The sequence below is a fragment of the Taudactylus pleione genome, unplaced genomic scaffold (genome assembly GCF_031769625.1).
Source record: "Taudactylus pleione unplaced genomic scaffold, aTauple2 ptg000250l, whole genome shotgun sequence".
NCBI lineage: Eukaryota > Metazoa > Chordata > Amphibia > Anura > Myobatrachidae > Taudactylus > Taudactylus pleione.
In genome coordinates, this window is record NW_028284652.1 from 7,524,262 (window position 1) to 7,543,912 (window position 19,651).

The 19,651-nt window shown below is 47.0% G+C and overlaps 2 protein-coding genes across 5 annotated transcripts in view; one reads left to right on the forward strand and one right to left on the reverse strand.

Annotated features, from left to right (window-relative positions):
• Nucleotides 1-19,651, reverse strand: part of MACROD1 (mono-ADP ribosylhydrolase 1) — an 802,331-nt gene that overhangs the window by 143,403 nt on the left and 639,277 nt on the right. The window lies entirely within an intron of this gene.
• Nucleotides 8,200-19,651, forward strand: part of FLRT1 (fibronectin leucine rich transmembrane protein 1) — a 209,353-nt gene continuing 197,901 nt past the window's right edge. Inside the window, exon 1 of one of the 2 annotated variants that reach the window (XM_088480062.1) lies at nt 8,200-8,391. The gene's annotated coding sequence lies outside the window, so the exon portion shown is untranslated. The remainder of the gene's footprint in view (nt 8,392-19,651) is intronic. The other variant, XM_088480060.1, reaches the window with a different exon arrangement.

Here is a 19,651-nt window from a genome sequence, read left to right on the forward strand (position 1 = left end):
TCCAGGTCCAAAGCATTACACCCCAAGTCGGTCAGCGCAAGCCGGTGATCTCAGGGGAGTTGGGGACCCCCCAAAAAAGGGTCCCCCCTCTCCCGAGCACCACAGGCTTACGCTGAAGCCTGGGGCTCATCCCCATACCCCTGGAGCGGTGAGTATGGGGATAATAGGGGGGCCAATTAATGTAACACTATTGTACTTTACAGTGGAACTACAAGTGCCAGCATGCCTGCCATTTTGCACTTGTGGAACTACAAGTGCCAGCAGAAATGCGGCACCTGTAATTTCACTGTAAAATAAATAGTTAAAAAAAGACAAAACACACACACCGTGCCCAGTATAAGTTTATTACATACACCTCCCCATTCACACATACTTACCTATACCAGAAGTTTCTATCCCCTTCTCCAGTAGATCCTTACAACTTGGCCCTGCAAGGAAGATTTCATACTCACCTACATCCAGCGCTGGTCTCCGTAGTAATCCATGGGATTTAAAAAAAAAAAAAACGAGTTACCCGAGCCACGGAACACAGCTATCTGTATGTGTGTTGTCACACATACAGATAGCTCCCGAATGCCCGCTATCGGCACTTCACGGGGCATTGCAGTCCCGTCAGCCAATCAGCGGCAGCGCTGACTGTAGCGCGGGCGCTGATAGGCTCCGGCTATTGACAGTTCCTACGTGGTCGAGTCACACCACGTGGGAACTGTCAGTTGATCTTACAATCATTCATGTTAAAAAACAAACAACACATCTGATTTTACTGATAGCTTCTATCAACTACACCAGTTTCCCAAATCCGGTTCTCATGCCCCCAGCAGATTATGGCCCTCATTCAGAGCCGTACGCTCTGAATGAGGGCCGCCCTCCATAATTCTGGAGCGTCCTCCTGGACGCTCGTATAGCTGTGGGTCACCACCCACAGCCTATACGAGCGTGCAGTTTGATGGCCGCGATGGTCGTGACCATCGCGACCATCGAAACTGCGAGCCGGAGCCTGCGGTTGAGGTTTTCAACCGCAAGGCCCGGAGTGATTTTGGCTCTATCAGAGCCAAAATCACTCCCACTGACATCACTAGTGATGTCAGTGGGGCCGGCTTCTGACAGTAGGCGTTCCCTTGGGAACGCCCCCGTCAGGGAGGCACACCCCCGGCACGCCCTCCAAAGGGGGCATGCTGTCAATCAACATCGACAGCACGCCCCCTTTGATCAGACACAACGAGCGAAGGAAAGTCCTTCGCTCGTCGCGTCTGGCGCATGCGCACAACGGAGCTCCCGCCGTCATGCGCATGCGCAGTGCACAACATCGACCCACTTGCGAGCGGACAGCCGCTTGCGAGTGGATCTGAATCAGGCCCTATGTTTTCAGGATTTTTGTCTGTGGAAGCAGGAGGATAAATACTGACCCAGTCAACAAGATTGTCACCTGTGCACAAAGGCGGATCTACTGTGAAACTAATGAAGCGTAAGCTTCAGGGCCCCCAACCCCGGAAAGGCCCTGAAGCAATTTTTCTTTTAATGAGTGAATATTTCAACAAAATCATGGAGTTTTTTAAGTGTGTGTTATTAAAATAAGGTTATTTTAGTGATAGAATCATAAGCCAATGGGTTGAAGGACTTAATATTGACCTTAGTATATGCTCTACAGTGATGCATGTAGGGGGAGTTCTGAGTACCCAGAAGCCCCCCCCCCCAGATCAGTACTGCCCGGCAGACGCTCTGGGCCTGATTCAGACCCGCTGGCGAGCGCTAAGCGCTCGCAAGAGGGTCAATGTTGCCCAAGTGCGCATGCGCGAGACTCGAATAACGACAGCCAAGCCGTCGTTATGGGTCTCGCACCAAAGGGGCGTGCTGTCGATGGTGATTGACAGCACGCCCCCTTTAGTGGGCATGTCGGGGGCGTGGCTGCCCAGACGGAGGCGTTCCCATAGGAACGCCTACCGTCTGGGGCCGGCCCCACTGACATCACTAGTGATGTCAGTGGGAGTGCTTTTGGCTCTGATAGAGCCAAAAGCACTCCAGGGCTTGCGGCAGCGAGACCCTACTGCAAGGGTCTCGTCGCAAGCCCGACGGTCGCGATGGTCTTGACCATCGCGACCATCATTTTGGCTGCTCGCTATAGCTGTGGGTGGTCACCCACAGCTATGCGAGCGGCCAGGAAGCCACTCCAAAAAGTAGGAGGGACGGCCCTGATTCAGAGCGAGCGCTCTGTCAGAGCGTCCGGCTCTGAATTAGGGCCTCTGTCTACAGCTCCAACAAGAGGATGGCTCTTAAGAGCCAGCTTGGTGCAGAATAAGCCGTTGTCAGTGTCACTGTTGAGTGCAGTACTGCCAGGTGCCACTAGATGCTCCCATCTCCATCAGCCAGAAGTCGGCCCTGCAGTGCTGACCACAAAGTGAAAGCTGAGCTGACTAACGGATGGCATGCAGCTCAGAGGCGGGAGCACACAGCATGGGAGAGAGACCTGAGTCAGGGGGATTCCAGAGATCCCACTCATGAGGATCAATAGCTGGGATCCTACAGAGGTAAGTTTTGGTTTGGTATGTGATCTATCTACAGTCTTTCACTCTCTCTGGGGGATTTCTACATCTATTTATCCATCTACAGTCTCTCTCTCTCTGGGGGGTTTCTACATCTATTTATCTATCTACAGTCTCTCTCTCTGGGGTGTTTCTATATCAATCTATATATCTATCTATCTACAGTTTCTCACTCTCGGGTGGGTTTCCACATCTATCTATCTACAGTTTCTCACTCTCTGGGGTTGTCTACATCTATCTATCTGTAGCATTACGTGCAGCACTTGGCATTGCACATAATGTGGCCCCCGGGGGCAGTCCGCACCTTCGGAACCCCCCCGGAGTGATTACAGCAGGGGTCCAGGATGCGTTGGCCACGCCCCCTACCTGCAAGGCATGGCATCCTACATCACACAATTGCCTCCTGCATCTAGCAAGTCTATATGCACTTGCTAATGCAGGGTCTCAATGCCCGTCGGATCGGTCAGCTTAACAAGCAAAATTGAAAGAATAATACATTATGCTAATTGTCCTGGAGCATCTCAGTGACACCGGGCGTCTTGTGTCGTAAAGATGCTTAGTTTATGAGGATACATCTTTAGAAAACCTTAAACAGAGATATAAAGTGGAGAAGTTACCCATAGCAAGCAATAAGCTTCTGTCATTAGACTGTGTTAGACAAATTATAGTCGAAGCTGACTGGTTGTTAAGGGTAACATCTTCACTTTATCTCTCTCCAAGCTTTGATACATCTTCCCCCATGAGAAGCAGGCCACTGTTGCAGCAGTGAATGAGAAGAGCACTGTTGGCTACAATACAGAAGTGTTGTAATATGTTGCCAGGCAACATCAAATCATCAATACTGTAGCAACATATGTTACATGAAAAAAAAAGTTTTAAAAATTATTTAAGCATTTGTCAATTTCCCTTTACTGCAGACATCAAATTTACCCATTTAGCACATCTGCGCTGGCTCCGCATTAATTCCAATACCATCTGTTTTCTCCAATGTAATGTTGTTTGAAAACTTAATTTTTCCATATTTCATGTAAGAATGGGCGGCTGATCAATGTGATCTGACAGAGATGGGCTTACAAGGGTGCCATTTTCCACCTGGCCTAGTCCCTTGTTCTGTAATGTATGCTACCTGTTATTTAAAAAAAAACCTATAGAACTGAATCAATGTCTTCATCTGTAGCAGTTTCTATTGCCCATACAGCTGTATTTGATCAGTGGTACCCAGTTGCCCCCAGGTCTGATGCAATAGTACAGGTTTATATCATGAAGCTGGAACATACAAGGATATACTGAAGACTAGTACTCTGAATCATGCAGAGCGAATACCAGATGGCAAATAGAGACTGAACATAAAAAGACAGATGTAATTCACAATAGTAGAATGCGGCAGGGGTCACATTCAAGGATAGGGCAGGTAGCAGATGAGGATAATCAATAAACATTTTGAGATCAGTCGAGATGGTAGAAAAGAATAGTAGGGTTCAGAAACTGTGGTCAGAGCAAGTGATAGATAAGTATAATCAATAAACAGACTGAGGTCAGTGCAAGAGAAAGACAACAAAAGTAGGGAGGGGTCACACACTGTGGTCAGTGCAGGTGGAAAACAACGATGGTTAAAAAACAAGTAGGACAAAAATCTAATAGATAACCAAACAGATACAGAGCCTAAGCAAGCTAACGCTATAACAGGCAATGAGAGTGTGCTGCTGACAGCCTTGTAAAGCGTCCTAGTATCAATCCCAATAAGTCAATCAACCTAGCCTTCACAGTGGTGATCAGTAAGGAAGCCAATTCCAGGATCCCAATCGACGGTATCCTGTGATTTTGCTTCAAAAAGTCCAGGATCTTAATCGCAGGATTGGAAGGAGAAATCCCAATGTTTCGGGATTAGTAAAATTTTTAAAAAACAATCATACGGAAGCCATGGTAGTGAAAGACAGACGCCTACTTCTCACCACCGCAGGCAGTACACTTTATAATGTTGTACACTTTGAGGCAGGGCGTGCATGTTCAGCAGCTGGCATCATCTGCACCAAAGTACGCTCACGCCTGGGAGATAAAGCTATTGACACGATCTGTTTCCTCTGCTCATATTAAAAGGATTTGCGCAATAAATAAGAATTTGCGATGTTGCCCGATATTCAAGGCCAGATATCATGGACATTCTCATTAATTAGTTAAATACTTATGGTTTCAAAATGTTAATAAAAGCAAGTAGTTTTCACACTTCCATTTGTAGTCATTTAGTTGGACCTTAGGAAAGGACAGTATAACAATAGCTTCTTTGTTTCAGAATGGTTATGTAATTGTAATGGGTATGTGTATAGGATGCCTCCTGTCGAAATACAGAGAAGCGGCATTCCGATGGTAAGTATACTAACCCGCCCCCCTTCTTCCCCTAATCCTCCCTTCTTGGAGCCTAACCCTAAACCCTCCCCACCCCCTAACCCTCCCCGTTAGTGCCTAGCCCTAAGTCTCCCCCCTTTGTGCCTAAATCTAACCGTCCCCTCTTAGTACCTAACCACCCCAGTGGTGCCCCCTCAAATCCTAACCCTAATCCCACTATGCTGCCTAAACCTAACATTCCTCCCCCCCCCCATCCCGTGGCTAATTGCAAAGACGCCCCGGCTTACCTCGTTCGGGCTGGCGTCTGTCTAGATTCCGGCATCGGTATTTCAATGCCTATCTTAAATTCTGTGAAGGGCTTGCACTGTCAGGATTTAGAACGGCAGCATCCCGTCCGCCGGTCAGCTACCTACATCCCCTTTATACAATGTGTTGCTGACAGAGAACCCAGACCCAAGCGTCCATACCAAATTCCGTTCCTACTACTCTGAAGTCCATAAGAAGCGCTCCCCAGGAGAGAGGAAATCCCAGCGAGTACTAAGCTTAGTAGGGATGTTGTTGCGATTCTGCCCTGACCTCCGGAATCACGTGAAGGTGATGATCCTGTGAACAAGCCGGAGCACTAAATGACCTAGGTGAGGGTCCCCAGAACTACTAAGAGGAGGAGCCGCAGACAGAATATAAATGGAGTTACCTCCAGTAGCTTGAGAAATCCATTTATTTAGATCTACTGTAAGCAATACACTATCCGCTAATGGAAGTGATATTACATCTGTTTCAATTCCACATCCGCCCTTGAGCAGATTACAATGACAGGCCGTAGTATCACACCTGCAGCAGTATAAATGGACTTTAGAGTATACTCGAAACTCCAGCCTGATGTCTTCAAAAGGCATGGTCCCAGGAACCGGTAACGTCATAATAACGAAAACCAATGGACCTACTGTAGTGGAATAAGTCTTACTGCGATAATGCATGAAATACAATGGAACCATACTAGTGTCCTTATCCTGTAACTACAATACCTGGCGTACTGCAGAAAAGAAGCCTCTTTCGCATATGACACTGTAGTGGTACGGGAAAGAGCCATTGTTCTAAGCCTAGGTCATGCTTCTAGAGTGCCTAACCTGGAAGCCCGTAGAGAAGTCACTGCGTAAGCAACAGCGCTCTACGCACCGAATCACCTCATGGAGGCGTATAAGGCAACTGTAATAGGACACCAAGGTAAGACGCCGCTCCGTAAGGGCAGTCAGCCAATCCAAAGCTTTGTTAGTTTAACCTGTGCCACTCAAGATGGCGAATCTGCCTATCTCTGAAGATTATTGTTCAGGATGCATAAACCTACAACACCTGGTATTTCAAGGGTGTATTCAGGGTGGTGTGGCCATAGGTTATATTATAGGGAGAACACATAAACTCCACCTAGCCAGAACTGCAGTGGTAACCGAAGCCCCAGCGCTGCGACACAGCAATGCCAACCACCACACCCTCCTTGCTACACAAAAAGGAGGTAAATGACTGCCCCTGTAAACTATCCTGCATAATACATACAGGTAAATAATCGTAGAGACGTCATGATGCATACAGACCCCACACACAACAGTAAGGTCTGCTAACTACATCCCCTTTATACAATGTGTTGCTGACAGAAATCTAGTTAAAGGGTTGCCCAATTTTATAAACATCTCCTTAAATGTTCACCCACACCAACCACTCCCCCGCAACCTCCTGTTACCTAGTTGACTAGTTCTGAATGGTATTCATTTTCATTGCAACACTGCTGCAGTAAAATTCATATGGGTAAATTTACTAAATTGAGAGTTTTTAGAAGTAGAGATGTTGCCCATAGCAACCAATCAGATTCTAGCTATTATCTTCTAGAAGGTCCGAGTTAAGTGTTAAGCAAAATCTGATTGGCTGCTATGGGCAACATCTCCACCTAAAAAAATTCTCACTTTAGTAAATGTACCCCATAGTGTCATCCTTTGCCCATTCTATTGTTCTATTATAGACCTATGGACTAACTAGGGCTCAGTGAGATGCCTCTTGCCTGGTAAGAGTGGGTCCCCTATATTGACAACCCATTTAATATATTCTTTGCCTTTCAGATATTAAGTAATGACCACACAAGAAAAATTATAAATTATTTTGCTGTAATAAAGCCAATATTTTTTTTCCTATTTTTAAATAATAGTACATGATCAAAGGATGCTGTTTTTAATTACGTTCTCCAAAAAGTTTATTTCATTATTTTCTAAGAATTTAAATAAAGCAAAACATAAAATGTTTTTGTTTTTTTTCATCACTTGTCCTTTTTGGAGAGATGACAAGGAATCAAAATATCAGAATTTTAAAATCAAATAAATGTTTCTCTACCACTTACATTTTTGTTGTGTGTGTGTTCTTTGTCCTATATATTTGAAGTATTATACCAGATTTATAACCGTATGGTAACTTTATAAAATATTCTAGAAATAATATACAACTAGGAAACATAAGTGGAATAAGCAGTAACAATTTTCATGCAAAAAAGTATTGTTCTAAAAAACTACACTTATTAGGCTATCGCAAGTCTCTAAAGATGATCAGAAATAATATATTAATTCATACTTATCAATATATTTGTATCCATTAAAAAAAATCACATGCAACACTCTATAAAGAATGCTAATATTCTGCTAAATATTCATATAAATAAATAAATGGTACACTACAAAACGGTGGCCCAAATCTGTGCACAGTAAGGTAAACTGGCTATATAAATATCTGAAAATCGAATATACTAAAATGCCACCTAAGGAGCTACTAGAGTATTATAGTTTCTGTTTAACACAGTCCATTACTTTACTGTAAGACCTGTTCCTTCTATGGCAAACAGGTCTGATAACTGTTTAATAACTGGTAATATCTGAGTACAAGAGAGAGAGAAATCACTGCTTATATACTGTACTGTATTTTAGATGATGCAGGGGATGTAGAGGCACAAAAATAACCATTTATACATGAACGAAGATAAAAGCTAGTAGGGATATATAGCCCATGTAACATATTGTGCCAATGTGTATAATTAATTTAAAAATAAATAATTTCGGGATATTAGCGTCCATTTGAATGGAGCAGCACTGGATAAAGTGTGAGTGATGGTACAAAGGTGAGTGTCTGTGTGCCACCTTTCCTGGGTACCCTGCGTCTCTCCTTCCCTGCATCCTCTCCCCTCCCTCCTCCTGCACTCCCCATCTCTCCCTCCCTCCTCCAGGTCCCTCCCCTCTTCCAGCGGCAGTACCAACAGTGATCGCTCACTGCCCCTCACCTCCATTAGCATCTCTCTCTTGGCATCTGTGGCCCCCGTGGGGGAGGAAGCAATTGGGGGAGGGGGGCTCCCCGTCCTGGTTTACGGGTGGCTGACTGCAGTGTGCCCAGCGTTTGACTGGTCTTCCCTGTCTGGAATATTGTCCATATACGACCAAACTTTGCCCACAGGATCGCCAGTTTGCGTCCAGCAGGTGAGGTGGGTATAGAGGAGGAAATGGGGGACTGCTGGTAAGGGGGGAGAGGGCAGGTAGGGGTGTGAGAGCCGTTATCCAGTGCCAGGGTTTGTGTGTGGATCTGCGTGGGTGAATTCTGTGCCACTGTGTGTCTGTGTGCCAATGGCACCTAGGTATGTAGGAAAGAGCCCGTGGTGTGTACGTGTGGCAGTGCTCCTGCCAGTGTGTATTTTACCATGGTGCTTGTGTACCGCACTCTGATTAACTACAGTGTCTATAAAAAAGTGCAGTTCTCTTATGATAATGCTCATCCTGTCTGCAATAACGGATCTAGGTTATCAGAGTGTTTAGATTTATATCTGTATGTATTTGTTTTCTAGTAGTTGGAATGATATTATGATGAGCATATTGATTATGTAACAGGACACAACTGTGCTGTATGAAGATTAACCATATGCATCCCACAAGTCTGAAACATAATTTTGCAGAAAAGCTGCTCCTAGGTTTATGTGTGTGTATTACTATGGATGTTTTGTATATGTGTCATTTTGTTTAAAACAAAAATACAAAAAAAAACTACGGCTCATGAAATTCTTACTATATGTATTGCTAATATTATGAATTGTACATTGGGGTTAATGTGACTTGAGACATGCTAGCATGGTGCAAATGATCTCAAGTTTGGCTCACACAATGTTCTCATCCATGTCATCCTGATAGGGCTGTGAGAATGTACTGTATGTCACTCTTGTCATAACAGTTCATGATGTAAGTATCTTTAGCTTCCCAATAATTACTAACGTGTATCACTCCTACAATATTAATGCTATGGATGCTCCAATACAGAATAACAACCTGACTTCTTCAGCACCAAAGTTGCATGATCTCATGTTTGTCCTTTGATATATGAAATAGCAGCCATATTTTGGCCATATTGGCCAGTTACGGTAACACCGGCGTTGCAAGTTTTCCCAGGGTGCGATACAAAGCTTGTGATGTAGATGGACGTGGTTTGCCCATGTGGCTGTGAATTCCCTATATCTATTTATCTTTATATGTGTGTGTTTCTCTTATATGCATATACGGCATATATAGGCATATATACATGTGTATCTACTATGTAACCATAGCATGTATCTATGTTTAAGTCTCCCTCTCGCTTTATATAACATATATATATATATATATATACACACACACACATACGATTCTGACAGTATTACTGTGCAAGTTGTAAAAAAAAGATATCTTTAAACTTGTTTATAATATATTAATTAAAATAACAATAGTAATGGGTGAAAAGGCCCAAGGAGAAACTTCTAGTCACAATCAATCAGATATGGTAGACTGTTAATCCAAGTGACAGCAAGCAGATTTAAATGAGACACTGAATGACATTGTAGATGATCGGTGCCCCAAGCCTTTATTGGTGGTGGCCACATGCATTATATGAATATGTTTGCTAAATGCATGCCAGTAAGATAGGTGTTATGTAATAGAAGGTATAGAGATTTGTGGACCACTGCCACATTGGCCATAATTCTGCCGTTTGGATACAACTGCTCTAGATCACATTAGAACTATTTTAGCAACTAATACCCCTTTTCCACCCAAATTCCGGGTCTGCCACGTAGTTGGAACAGGGTTCCTATCCGGATCAGACCCGAGATTTAGCCGGCGCCAACTCAGGATATTCCCGAGTTGGCGCCGCTCACACCGCAGTCGGGTGACCCGGCTTTTCCGGCGTGAAAGTGGACGCTTGGAGATGACGTCATCTCCAGGCGCCACTGAAGCCGGACCAATTGGCATCAAGACCCGGAGTGCGCCGTACACACAGCAGTGTTTCACGGGTTACTCCCGTGTTAAACCCTGCTATTTACCTGAGTTGGATTGCCGGGTCACTCAACCCGGCGAACCAGCCCTCACCCCTTTTACACCAAGGAGTTGCCCGGGTTAACCCTGCAATAACCCGGGTTTTAGTTTCGGTGTAAAAGGGGTATAATAGACTCCATATCATGACGTGAGAGGAGGCCTTAATTCATAATTTCAAGGCTCTGATACACTTCATGTAGTCTGATTTACCATTCCCTCCCATTCCAGGAGGGACAAAATGCTCTGCTCATGGACTTCCCTCTTAAGTTAAGATTGCTGTCACCTGTGTTGAACTAGCTAATTGATGGAAAAAAAAGGCTTTCACCACAGGTGATGGCAATTATAAATGAAGAGGGAAGTACAGGTACAGAGCATTTTGTCCCTCCTGGAATGGGTCATGTTGGGAGGTATGCATTTATATCAGAGGTTACCAAACGCGGTCCTCCAAGACTCCTCAACAGTTCAGGTTTTAGAGATATCCTGGTTGAGAACAGGTGACTTCATTTTTACCTCAGTCAATCTGATTTAACCACCTGTGCTCAGCCATGGATATCTCTAACACCTGAACTGTTGGGGAGCCTTGAGGAACGCGTTTGGGAACCTCTGCATTTATATACTGTGATGTTCATGATCACTAAATCAAGACATACAGTACATAGAGAAACAATGCAAGGTGATAGAAAACTCACAGTAAAAACACATATTCAATATCCTAATTGCAAGAGCTCTGGCGAACCTTAATCAAGCTCTAGCTTTTACTTCTAGCTCTGCATTGGATCACTGATAAAATCAGGAGAGCACTGTTTAGTAAGAAAATCATGATGAAGTTGTTCGTAATTGTTGCCATATATCTGTGAAATTCCATGTAGGAACAACAATCATCAAACAGTACATCAGCTATATATGTCACCTCTATTACCTCTCTACATATGTAGCAGCTGCTGCCCCGATAAAATAATGACCATGCTAGGAGTCCAACCGTCATCTTTGGTCATCAACCGTCGTCAGGCAGGAGGTGAAGCACCCGGCAGGGCTAGATTAACAATCGGGCGGATGGAGCTACAGCTCCAGGCTTCTAGACAAAAATAGGCCCTCTGTCATCTCAGCATGATGGTGACCATCTGCCTAGCTTGTCACCCAGTCAGCCGTAAATCATAAGTATTAAATAGTTTTTCTAGTTTTCTCACACAATTATGCAATTATTTTATTTTTATGTATAGGGAGAGAGTGGAGCTGGTATAATGTCAAAGCTAAACACCACACTATGGGGCATATTTACTAAAGTGCGGGTTTATAGAAGTGGAAATGTTGCCCATAGCAACCAATCAGGTTCTAGCTATTATCGTCTGGAAGGTGCTAAGTAAATAAGTAGAATTTAATTGGTTGCTATGGGCAACATCTCCACTTCTATAAACCCGCACTTTAGTAAATATACCCCTACCTGTCTTAGGAGCCGGGGATCAGGGTCGGATTAAGGGCCACATGGACCTGGGGCTGAAAATGTTCAAAAGCCTATACTGAGAAGGGGAGGAGCTGGGACCAGTGCTGTGTGGGTATGGCCAGAGGCATGTGGATGCGTACACCCCTATACCCATACTTGCCTACTTTTGAAAATTAATTCAGGACGATTATATTCAGTAACAGAATGTGCACGCTCGCCGTTGACGAGCATTTCATGCTCCGCCCAAAGGGTGTGTCTAGCTCCACCTATGGGTTTATCTATTTCTATTCAGGGGTGTTTCCTGCAGTGTAATTTCCCTCTTACCCACTCTCCAGGTCTCTGTCCCCCCCATAGCAGTGTCATCAACCCCTGAGCCCCTACTCTCCATATGTCTCTGCCTCCCCCTTGTCCAGCTCTTACCTGTTTTCCAAGTCCCATGCTGCCAGTGTGTGACTGGGGCAGGTCATGTTGCTGCTCCGTATGCTCTGGCAGTTCAGCCTCAGCCATCATCTTTTACAGCAATATTTACATGTCAGCACCACAGCCTGCTGCCTCTAAATTGTGTGGGTCCAGTTTTAAAACTTTTGTCAATCATCTCACAAAATCACGTACACCCCTATGGCACACAGTACAGCTTTAGTACCATGCAGAATTTCCTGAAAAAAATACCCCAAATATGCTATCTGTAGTTAGTCAGCATTCATTCTATGCCACCCAGCCTCTGTTAGCTCTGTGTCATCCAGCACCTGTCACAGCATCCAGTACAGCACCCCATCTGTGTCACTCAGCACAGCACCCCATCTCTTTCACCTAGCCCAGCTCCCCCTCTGTTATGCAGCACAGCACCCTCTGTTACCCAGCACAGCTTCCCCTGTCACCCAGTACAGCTCCCCCTCTGTCACCCAGCACAGCTTCCCCTCTGTCACCCAGCACAGCTTTCCCTCTGTCACCCAGTACAGCTTCCCCTCTGTCACCCAGAACAGCTCTCACTCTGTCACCCAGCACAGCTCCCCCTCTGTCACCCAGCACAGCTCCCCCTCTGTTATCCAGTACAGCTCCCCTCTGTCACCCAGCACAGCTCCCCCTCTGTCATCCAGTACAGCTTCCCCTCTCTCATCCAGTACAGCTTCCACTCTGTCACCCAGTACAGCTCCCACTCTGTCACCCAGCACAGCTCCCCCTCTGTCACCCAGTACAGCTTCCCCTCTGTCACCCAATACAGCTCTAACTCTGTCACCCAGCACAGCTCCCCCTCTGTCACCCAGCACAGCTCCCCCTCTGTCATCCAGTACAGCTTCCCCTCTGTCACCCAGTACAGCTTCCCCTCTGTCACCCAGAACAGCTCTCACTCTGTCACCCAGCACAGCTCCCCCTCTGTCACCCAGTACAGCTCTCCCTGTCACCCAGTACAGCTCTCACTCTGTCACCCAGCACAGCTCCCCCTCTGTCACCCAGTACAGCTTCCCCTCTGTCACCCAGTACAGCTCCCCCTCTGTCACCCAGAACAGCTCTCACTCTGTCACCCAGCACAGCTCCCCCTCTGTCACCCAGAACAGCTCTCACTCTGTCACCCAGCACAGCTCCCCCTCTGTTATCCAGGACAGCTCCCCCTCTGTTATCCAGTACAGCTCCCCTCTGTCACCCAGCACAGCTCCCCCTCTGTCATCCAGTACAGCTTCCCCTCTCTCATCCAGTACAGCTTCCCCTCTGTCACCCAGCACAGCTCCCCCTCTGTCACCCAGTACAGCTTCCCCTCTGTCACCCAGTACAGCTTCCCCTCTGTCACCCAGCACAGCTCCCCCTCTGTTATCCAGGACAGCTTCCCCTCTGTCATCCAGTACAGCTTCCCCTCTGTCACCCAGCACAGCTCCCCCTCTGTCACCCAGTACAGCTCTCACTCTGTCACCCAGTACAGCTCTCACTCTGTCACCCAGCACAGCTCCCCCTCTGTCACCCAGTACAGCTTCCCCTCTGTCACCCAGTACAGCTCCCCCTCTGTCACCCAGAACAGCTCTCACTCTGTCACCCAGCACAGCTCCCCCTCTGTTATCCAGGACAGCTCCCCCTCTGTTATCCAGTACAGCTCCCCTCTGTCACCCAGCACAGCTCCCCCTCTGTCATCCAGTACAGCTTCCCCTCTGTCACCCAGTACAGCTTCCCCTCTGTCACCCAGAACAGCTCTCACTCTGTCACCCAGCACAGCTCCCCCTCTGTCACCCAGTACAGCTCTCCCTGTCACCCAGTACAGCTCTCACTCTGTCACCCAGCACAGCTCCCCCTCTGTCACCCAGTACAGCTTCCCCTCTGTCACCCAGTACAGCTCCCCCTCTGTCACCCAGAACAGCTCTCACTCTGTCACCCAGAACAGCTCTCACTCTGTCACCCAGCACAGCTCCCCCTCTGTCACCCAGTACAGCTCTCCCTGTCACCCAGCACAGCTCTCACTCTGTCACCCAGCACAGCTCCCCCTCTGTCACCCAGTACAGCTTCCCCTCTGTCACCCAGTACAGCTCCCCCTCTGTCACCCAGAACAGCTCCCACTCTGTCACCCAGCACAGCTCCCCCTCTGTTATCCAGGACAGCTCCCCCTCTGTTATCCAGTACAGCTCCCCTCTGTCACCCAGCACAGCTCCCCCTCTGTCATCCAGTACAGCTTCCCCTCTCTCATCCAGCACAGCTCCCACTCTGTCACCCAGCACAGCTCCCTCTCTGTCACCCAGTACAGCTTCCCCTCTGTCACTCAGTACAGCTCCCCCTGTCACCCAGCACTGCTCCCCCTCTGTCACCCAGCACAGCTCCCCCTCTGTCACCCAGCACAGCTCCCCCTCTGTCACCCAGTACAGCTTCCCCTCTGTCACCCAGTACAGCTCTCCCTGTCACCCAGTACAGCTCTCACTCTGTCACCCAGCACAGCTCCCCCTCTGTCACCCAGTACAGCTCCCCCTCTGTCACCCAGTACAGCTCCCCCTCTGTCACCCAGAACAGCTCCCACTCTGTCACCCAGCACAGCTCCCCCTCTGTCACCCAGAACAGCTCTCACTCTGTCACCCAGCACAGCTCCCCCTCTGTCATCCAGGACAGCTTCCCCTCTGTCACCCAGCACAGCTCTCACTCTGTCACCCAGCACAGCTCCCCCTCTGTCACCCAGCACAGCTCCCCCTCTGTCACCCAGCACAGCTTCCCCTCTGTCACCCAGCACAGCTTCCCCTCTGTCACCCAGTACAGCTTCCCCTCTGTCACCCAGTACAGCTCTCACTCTGTCACCCAGTACAGCTTCCCCTCTGTCACCCAGCACAGCTCTCTCTCTGTCACCCAGTACAGCTTCCCCTCTGTCACCCAGTACAGCTTCCCCTCTGTCACCCAGTACAGTTCCACCTCTGTCACCCAGTACAGCTCTCACTCTGTCACCCAGCACAGCTCCCCCTCTGTTATCCAGGACAGCTCCCCCTCTGTTATCCAGTACAGCTTCCCCTCTGTCACCCAGTACAGCTCTCACTCTGTCACCCAGTACAGCTTCCCCTCTGTCACCCAGCACAGCTCTCTCTCTGTCACCCAGTACAGCTTCCCCTCTGTCACCCAGTACAGCTTCCCCTCTGTCACCCAGTACAGTTCCACCTCTGTCACCCAGTACAGCTCTCACTCTGTCACCCAGTACAGCTTCCCCTGTCACCCAATCAGGGCCTACTTGCATTGGGCTTTTAGGGCAGTTGCCCAAGGACCCGAAGCTTCAAGGGGCCCTCCAGCCCCCTGCAGCCACGGCCAGTGATGAGTAAATGTTTTTTTTTTTTTAAGCAAATTGTGACGAGCGATTCCCCCTCCTGGTACGCAGCCAAGTAGGGCGCCACATAGTGGAGGGCGCCGCTGCCTCGGCTGCGGCCATGCAGGCCGGGGGGACTACTTCTGGGGGCACTATATAAGGGGCACTGCATAGGGGGTACCACTACTGGGGGTACTGCATAGGGGGGGGACTACTACTGGGGGCACTATATAAGAGGCTTACTACTGGGGGCACAAGGGGCACTGCACAGGGAGGACCACTACTGGGGGCACTGTAAAAGGGGCACTGCATTTTTTTCCCGTGAATGGGTGGATAGGGGCACCAATGCATTACTTTGCCCAGGGCCCACACTGCTGTTAAAACAGCCCTGCACCCAATACAGAACCCCCTTAGTTACCCAGCACAGCTTCCCCTCTGTCACCCAGTACAGCACCCCCTTAGTTACCCAGCACAGCTTCCCCTCTATCACCCAGCACACGTCCCCCTCTGTCATCCGGCACAGCTCCCCTTCTGTCACCCAATACAGCACCCCCTCTGTCCTCCCAGCACTGCTTCCTCACTGTCTCCCAGCACCCCCTTTGTCATCCAGTACATCACCCAGCACGGCACCCCATCTGTCACTCAGCACAGTTCCCCCTCTGTCACCCAGCACACCTCCCCCTCTGTGTCATCCACCCAGCACTATTACAGCATCCTCCCATAGCAGGAATCAGCATTATCCTGGCCACTCATCATACTTGCCTACCTTTGAAAAAGCATTTCAGGGAGATTGTGAAAGCAACACCTATGAGTGCGGCGGTAAAGTGGGCGTGTAGTGCTACATCTGAGAGGCGTGCCATACAATTGACTTTCATCCAAATGTAAATGAGCCCCAAAGCAGTTAGTAAGATCTATTTGTTGATGAAAACACACTGATACTTTTCAGGTCTTGCTCAGATATGGGACCTGATTCAGAGCCGCTCGCAAGCGGCTCGATGTTTGGCCACTGCGCATGTGCCGCGTCCAGTGTGCGCATGCGCAAGCCCCCCGAGCAACTGAACTTCAGTCGCTGCGAGGCTCGCTACAAGACGGGGTGGCTGTCGATGGTGATTGACAGCTCGCCCCGTTTTGTAGGTGGGTAGGGGGGTGGCTGCACAAACGCAGGGGTTCCCTTAGGAACGAATGGCGTTTGTGGGAGGACCTACTGACATCACTAGTGATGTCAGTAGTGATGTCAGTAGTGGACTTCCTGCACTATTAGAGCAGGGAGTCCACTCGGGCTTGCGGCAGCCGAAACCCAATCCCAGGGTCTCTTTGCAAGCCCGATGGTCGCGATAATCCACAGATTTGCAGGCGGCCTGGAGTCAAAAAATAAATAAAAATATGCCCACAGACCCAGCGAGCGGGTCTGAATCAGGGCCATTGTGTTTTACAAGGTGTTCCATATAAATGACCACTAGAAACCTTATATGCAAATGGATAGTCATAGAGATTATTACTATTACTATTACCAGTTATTTATATAGCGCACACATATTCCGCAGCGCTTTACAGAGAATATTTGGCCATTCACATCTGTCCCTGCCCCAGTGGAGCTTACAATCTATATTCCCTACCACATGCTCACACACATATACACACTATGGTCAATTTTGTGGGGAGCCAATTAACCTACCAGTATATTTTTGGAGTGTGGGAGGAAACCGGAGTTCCCGGAGGAAACCCACGCAAGCACAGGGAGAATATACAAACTCCACACAGTTAGGGCCGTAGTGGGAATTGAACCCATGACCTCAGTGCTGTGAGGCAGTAACGATAACCATTACACTGTCTGTGCTGCCCTGATTATTGCGCCATATAACCAATGCAGGGAAATAGCACTAATTATAGCATTTGAATGTATATATCTCTGATTTATTTTTTTTCCCCAAGTGTATAACAGCTATATAATAGGGGTAAGGTGCAATCAGGGAGTCAGGGAGATTGCTACTATATCAGGGAGTCACCGTGACAATCAGGGCGAGTTGGCAAGTATTTATTATACCAAGGGGCCACACTCATTGTCCATGTCACACATGAAGGAGCAGCAGCTTAGTATGCAATAAACTGCTGGATATTTCTCCTTCATAGCAGCAAATGCTCCTTGTTGGGTTACTGCAGGGGCTTAAAAATCACTGAATGATTCTGTGGTTTAGGCGATCTTTTTCCATTGGCAACCTAGATAAGAGCCCAGATTAGGCTAAAGGTGGCGTTGGCCATGAAAACACATCAGTCAGTCTGTATTCATTAACTATACAGTACTTTAACTATGGAATTTACACCGGTACCAGTGCAGGTCCTAGACCAGTGCCCTGCTCCACTGGCTCTTCCTTTCTGCTGCCCTACCAATACAGTGATAACAGGGATCACTTGCATGTGGTGAAGGCACAATACCACACCACTGCGACCACTTTATATAAGCTCTCACAAATCATCAGTGTCATTATGCTTGTTTATACAATCATACAAATGATATTGCCTCAGGTTATGGCAATCATGCTGTTACCACACACCGTTATACTGACCGCATGAGTGAAACCAAGATTACAACACAACACTCTGGCTATCGCACATTTTTAGCACATTTGTGTTATTACACTTGCATGCGCCATGGATTTCTGAATGTGTCCCTCATTTGACTTTGTTATAAATATATAACAGGATCCCTTCTGTGTACAGCTGCTGTGGCACTGCTGGTATAATTACTGCTGTGTTAATTGCGAACACCTTAGCATGTTTTTCTTGCTCTGTGTGAGCTGTAACGTGTACACGCAGAGCCTGTGGAACACAGCTTTGTGTAGAGGGAGTAGCAATGCCAGGGCAACAAACCGTGTGCAATGAAGTGGGATCAAAGTATTCACAAGCAAACCTTAGGGAGACAGGTGCTCAGGTAGAGATACTCATATTCATGAGGCCACAAAGGCTAACACCAACATGCAAAGAACAAGACAGGCAGTGTAAACAATTTAAAGACAGGGTAAATAAGACAGTACATGTTACGAAGAACAGTAGACGAAGTATAGAAAGAAAACAGATGACAAATGGTGGAGTGTAATTATTTGATGAGTTTCTAATACAAAGCTGACATAAAACTACAATCGGACACAACATATAGTAAAAAACCTGCAAATTCTTAGTTCTTTATTTACACTTAATTTTTTTTTAAGATGATCACAATGATACATTTTTGGATTGGACCATTTTTTTCTCAGTTCTGTATTTTAGGGCCATATGCATGTTTGCTGAGCATATATTGTGTGTTTTTGCATTGCGTATGCACTGAAACCAGGCATATGCAAGTATGGACAATGCTGAACTGGCCTGTAACATTGCATAGATACCCTACAGAGCCCATTACCATGATAGCAACTCCACTGCCTCTCTCTCTGCTACAGTATATCCACATTGCAGCAGGTAGAGGGGCTTCAGATGTGGAAGGAGAACACGGCACACAGATGGGGGAACAGAAAAGAAAATGCCAGGGACTGGAAGTAGTCTAGTAAAAGGGGGTGGTGACTGAGATGCATCGATGACGTAATTACATAATAGATATACCGGAATTGGTATATATATAGTTTGTATGTCTAGTTGCAAGTGGAGTGTGCGTTGTGCTGGGATGTTTTAGGGGGGAAGGCTATGTGCAAAACAGCAGCATCTCCTGTCCCTGAAACTATGCTGTGCTAGTGAGTCATTTAGATAATTTACTGTGTGCAATCACAAAGCTTTCTTTCACTGATTCGTTTTGGTCTCAATTTACAGTATTTAAATTAACTCCTGTGAACAACTGTCTAACTCCCTGCAGTAGTAAATGAGCGAGTTATCTCACTGTGATGAAAAGAGCCTTTAGAATTATAATCCTGCTACCCCAGGGTGGCAACGTATTAGTGAGGAATGTCTAATTTATAGCATATTGCTCTGTATACCTTCTTCATTAGGCAAAGCTGTCTATTATCCATCTACGGTTATGGCTAGGCAAGCTATGTAGAATTTACATGATCATTTGCTGGGAAAATAGCAGCTAGTAAAATTAAACTATCTATCTCTATATATATGTTATATATAAAAAAAAATGTATATATACATATATATGCATACACACACAAACACACACATATATACATTAACAAAAAAGTTCTATGCACAATATTAAGTATACTTCTATGTTTTACAGTGC